Below are 5996 nucleotides of genomic sequence, written 5' to 3' on the forward strand. Positions count from 1 at the left end.
CGGGTAGCCGGTCCCTATCTGCCTCAGTTTCTCTGGCTGGGCCAGCCCCAATGTATCTGGGCTCCCTTCCCTGAGGGGGTAAACTTCTTATCTTCCGAGGCTCTGGATTTCACGAGCTAAGTGAGCAGAGGTGTGAGGCCTGGGGCTGAGAGCCGGGGCACCAGGGCTAGAAGCTCAGTGCTACTTATTTATCAGAAAACTGTCTCCCAGCCCTGGTCAGAGGCAGGACCAGAAAGGGCCCAAGCACATGCCCTGTGCATGAGTGCAAGAAACATCATAGATCCCAACTCCACTGGCTTGGGTAAGAAGGGGAAGTTTCCATGAGGACACTGGGGTGTTCAGACCCTGCAGGACAGGAAAGTAGCAGACGTCAGGACAACGAGAACTAGGCACTCAGATTCACACCATTAAGAAAAAAATTTTTTTGGGGGCGCCTGGGTGGCTCAGTCGGTTGGGAGTCCGACTTCAGCTCAGGTCACGATCTCGCGGTCCGTGAGTTCGAGCCCCACGTCGGGCTCTGGGCTGATGGCTCAGAGCCTGGAGCCTGCTTCCAATTCTGTGTCTCCCCCTCTCTCTGCCCCTCCCCTGTTCATGCTCTGTCTCTCTCTGTCTCAAAAATAAATAAACGTTAAAAAAAAATTAAAAAAAATTTTTTTTTAACTTTATTTATTTTGAGAGAAACAGAGAGAGCATGAGCAGGGGAGGGGCAGAGAGAGGGAGAGAGAGAGAATCCCAACCAGGCTCTGCACTGTCCACACAGAGCCCAATGCCGGCTCGAACTTATGAACCGTGAGATCATGACCTGAGGTGAAATCAGGAGTGGGACGCTTAACCAACTGAGCCACCCAGACGCCCCATTTCTCACACCATTTTTTATTCTTGCTTCTGCACACCTATTTCACGAGTCACCACCTGACCCCCTGATCATGGCCACCTGCTGTCCAAGTTTGATATCTTACCTGCTCCAGCCATCAGTGTCAGTTATCTGTCCCTCTCTCTGGCCTCAAGCCCAAGTATCTCACGGGAGGGATTCACTGGCTCATTCTAGGTCAGACGCCTATTTTAAACCAGTCATCCAAGGCTGGGGCAGTGTCCTGTGTATGGCCCAGCTTGGGTCAGGGCCCACCTGGACCAACATGGCCCCAGGCTGGGGTCATCTCAGGACAAGGCAGTTCTCTTGGGTGTTGGCAGAGGGGAGAGTTCAGCAGAAATCATGTAAATTGTCCCCTGACCCCCAGTCCAAACACACCAAAAAGGCTCTGTTGGACGTGGATTGGGCTGGACTGGCTGGGCCTGGGAGGACCTCAGGCTAGACCTGGCCTACAGCCAGATTGTTGTGTTACCCAACACAGTGTTTTGGAGAAAAAAAAAAAAAAGGAAGAAAATCAATTGGCAACATTTATGTCAGGAGATTTCACGTGAAAAATCTCTTTTTCTGACTCCTCTTCAAAAATAAAACTTCGGGGGCACCTGCGTGGCTCAGTTAGTTAAGCATCCGATTCTTGGTTTCGGCTCAGGTCATGATCTCGTGTTTTCGTGGGTTTGAGCCCTGCGTTGGGCTCTGCGCTGGCAGCACGGAGCCTGCTTGGGATTCTCTGTCTCCCTCTCTCTCTGCCCGCCCAGCCCACTTGCACTGTCTCTGTCTCTCTCAAAATAAATAAATGAACTTGAAAAAAAAAAAGACTTAAAAAAATAAATAATAAAACTTCTGGCCACACTGGGTCAGAAGAGTGAATGTGTTCAAGGTTATAAACTCATAACCTCGGCAGGGAGGACGTTGACTGTGACCCCACGTGAGGTTTGGGCAGTGGCCAATCCTTCTCATAGGACGTCTGCCTCTGTACAAGGGCTGCCGAGGAGAAGGCCGAGGCTCAGAGAGGGTCTTCTGCTCTTAAACCTGGGCCCTTTCCCGGTTCCCAGGGCTTCTTACATAAATGTTTGTTTACACCTGCTCTTCTCATAAAGAACACAAGAAGATTTCTGTTAAAGAAGCCACACATACATGGGGGTGAGAAGGAAGCATTCCAACTCTGACCCCTGCTGTCATACTATTACTTATCTCTGAGCTTCCTGGCAGCCAGAGGGAAAGAAGAAACACAAAGAGGTCATTTTATTCTTTTTATGTGACAGAAGGGAGAGACTGAATCTTCATGAAAGACAAATTTCTGGTTCTAGATACTAAAAAGAAATGTCTCATATGGGTTGTTGACACAACAAACTGCATTCTCAGCATTTTTAAAAAATGTTTATTTATTTTTGAGACAGAGAGAGACAGAGCATGAACGGGGGAGGGTCAGAGAGAGAGGGAGACACAGAATCCGAAACAGGCTCCAGGCTCTGAGCTGTCAGCACAGAGCCCGACGCGGGGCTCGAACTCACAAACCACGAGATCATGACCCGAGCCGAAGTCGACCGCTTAACCGACTGAGCCACCCAGGCGCCCCCATTCTCAGCATTTTTTACAAGGGGGAGGGTTGACCCAGATAGCAGAGCCTACAGAAAGAGGCCAGTGCGCGAAGACAGATTTTTTCATCTGCCAGGGCATGCTAGAGGACTGCACTGGGAGCACCTTGAGGTCAGGACCTGACAATACTAAATCCTATAAAACTGCTCATTTACATTGCACGTCCTTGGGCAAGCTTCCTTGGCTCTCGGACACACACGTGAATTCACCGAGCATTTGTGTGTGCCAGGCACTGAGAACCACAGGTGATTAAAGCCCAGATAAATGTCCGCTGCCAGTGCCTGGCATTGTGCTCAGCTCATGGCAGGTTCTCCATGGAAAAATAACCTGCGGGGCGCCTGGGTGGCTCAGTCGGTTAAGCGTCCAACTCTTGATTTCAGCTTAGGTTCGTGGGATCAAACCCTGCATCAGGCTCTACACTGACATCGCCGGGCCTGCTTGGAATTCTCTCTCTCTCTCTCTCTCTCTCTCTCTCTGCCCCTCCCTCTGCTCGTGCGTGTTCTCTCAAAAATGAATAAACATGAAAAACAAAACAAAACAAAAAACACCTGAGTGGTATCATGTGTTTGAAGCACAGAATGTCAGTGAGTAAGTCAGTAAGTGGTGGGAGGGGAGACTGAATGAGCAGAAGGTGGTTTTTCAAGTAAGGTTTAGATCCAAGGAGAGAACCTGATGACTCTCCAATTGCTTGCCTCCTCCAGGAAGACTTCCCTGACCCCACGAGTAGCTTTCCCCATTACAGCCCTAATCTCGTAGTGTGATTTTGTTCGTACGTCTGTAGAGAGCAGCAATGGTGCCTCTTCATCTCAGACCACACCCTGCCTGGCACTGGGCAGGGCCTCCATGAAAGCATGCTTTTTGAATGAATGGGCTGGTCTCTGGAAGTCCTGCCAGGGGCTACCCATCTGCTTAGATGCTAAGATTTTAGAATGGCTCAGAGCCTTCCTGGGGGCCAGGGGGGGAAAAAAAAACAACTGTTGTGCAGGTTTTTAAATGTTTGGGGGGATTTTGCAGAGTCCTGAGAGCTTTCCTTTCCCACCATCTGGGAGCTGTCAGGATATGGTGGGTGTGTCTGGGCCAGGCCCAGAACAGGAGGACAAGAGGCGGGAATGTGCAGGGTCCCTGCGTAGGAATGGTTGCAATGTTCGGACTCCGGTCCTGGAGGGTGGGACAGGCTTCTCATTGTTCCACGCCCTCGGCTCTCCACTCTGGCGGGGCGGGAAGGGCTTGGAAAGGCCAGAGACCAGCTTTGGGAGGAGGGCAGAGGCTTCAGGCTTCCTCAAAAGATCATCACACTGTCAGTCAACACACTCACAGAGAACGTTAGGTGGGCAAAGCCCCATTTCTTCCTCCCCATATAGTAGGAGGGGCTCTTCCCCCCTTCCTTCCAGCCACTGGTTCCTTCATTCCATTTCTTCCATTCCATTTCTCTTCCTTCCATTTCTCTTCCTCCCTTCCTTCCTTCCGTCCAGCCACTGGTTCATTGTGTGAATCTCCGCAAGTCCATTTCCCTGCAGCTGTAAGCAGGTGGAATTGATGTGGACGTCACAGGAAATCATAAGGGTAAATACAAAAGGAAAACAGAATTACAAGGTAACAGTTTTAATGGCTAACGTGGATTGACTTCATTGCACTTCTCACTGTATTCCCACAACCATGCAAGTGGGTCATCAGTCCTGTTCATCAAATATTTCTGGCTCTTCAACTCTCATGTATAGTAGGGTTAACCTCTCTACCTCCTTGTGGTGGGTGGGGCCATGCGACTAATTCTCGCCAGTGAGTTGTGATCAGATGTGAGTCCAGGCCAAAGCATTTCTCTTCCTCCCTTCCTTCCTTCCTTTTTCTTTCTTCCTTCCTTTTTCTTTCTTTCTTCCTTTTTCTATATTTCTCTTTCTTTCTTTCTTTCTTTCTCTCTCTTTCTTTCTTTTTAAATTTATTTAAGTTCTCTCTACAACTAACGCGGATTTTGAACTCACAACCCCGAGATCAAGAGCGGCACACTCTCCAGACTGAGCCAGCCAGGCGCCCTCAGGCCAAAGCATTTCATAGCAAGTGCACAGCTCTCCACTCCCTTCTCCCCTCTCCCACGATGAGGAGAAAGGCTCCAGCACAGGGCTGCTCCATCAGCCTGGGTCCCAAAGTCAAGATGACTCAGAGCAGAGCCTCCATGGATGCAAACCAGTGTGGACATGAGAAATGAACGAGAAGTAAATCTTTGTTTTTATAAGCCATTGGGATTTTGGAATTGCTTGTTATTGCAGTATAATTTAACCCATGCTGACTGATAATAATCCCCATTTCTACAGATGAAGAGCTCAGAGAGCTTGTGACCTGTTCAAAATCACACAGCTATAGCAAACCCAAGTTGGATACTGTAAAGCCTGTGCCGCTTGTCTGGGAGGCCACCACAATGGTTTTTTTTTGTTTGTTTGTTTTTTTTTGCTTGGGTGAAAGTCTGTCCTCTGAGGTTACTGCCAGGTTTGTGGATCTTTCCTTTGGTGGGAAAGAACAGCAGTACAGATGTGAGGTCATTGCCTCGTTGGGCCACTAGAGGGCAGCTTGTCATTACTGGGCAGGCAGTGTCCTCCTGGCCCCCTCAACCCTGGAGGACAGAACAGGGCCGATGGGCAGGGGGGGAATACAGACATGAACCAGATTCGCTTCTGGCTCTCAAGGCCCTAACAGCCTGGCAGGTAACCGGAGGGAGGAATTCTAGATATTTAAGCTAGAAGAGATCACATGCAGGCACCTGGGACCTATTTACAAAGGCAACTGAGGCCCAGAAAGGCAAGTGACCTGATGGCAGCTGTATAATGACTCATTTGCCAAAGTGGGGAGAGAATCCAGGACTCCTGACTTCTTCTCAGGGTTTCTTCATCTCAGAGATAATGCAATCCACTGGGGGTGACCAGTAAAGTCTCCCCCCTGCCCAATCGGTCCATGCAGAACTGCGCTGTCCCCTCCCCAAACACCTCCGTTCTTCCTCAAGTTCGGCTGGTCCCCAGGCCTCAAAGCAAGAAGGGACGAGGCAGGAACTCCAGACAGCTTCCCTCCCCCATCCACTGGACTCCAGCAGGTGTTGCCCTGGTAACCAGAGAACAACCAAGTGTGAAAAGAAGGGCCGAAAGCGAGAGAACGGATGAACAGGGGAAGGTCACAGGTCCACATATTCACCATTCACTCATTCATTCATTCACTCATTCATTCATTCATTCACTCATTCATTCATTCACTCATTCATTCATTCACTCATTCATTCATTCACTCACTCATTCATTCATTCACTCATTCACTCATTCTACAGACACTTAGGAGGCTGACTCTTGCCAGGCCCTAGGACCCAGAGAAAAGAGAATTCAGGCTCCTCAGAACTGTCCAACACGACAACACAAATTAAAATGAAATAAAATAAACAATTCAGTTCCTCGGTCACTGTGGCCACACTTTAAGTGCTCAATAGCCACCAGTGGCTAGTGGCTGTCACACTGGACAGCGCAGATATAGAACATTTCCATTGTCACAGAATGTTCTA

The sequence above is a fragment of the Panthera leo genome, chromosome B4, assembly GCF_018350215.1.
Source record: "Panthera leo isolate Ple1 chromosome B4, P.leo_Ple1_pat1.1, whole genome shotgun sequence".
NCBI classification, from domain to species: Eukaryota; Metazoa; Chordata; class Mammalia; order Carnivora; family Felidae; genus Panthera; species Panthera leo.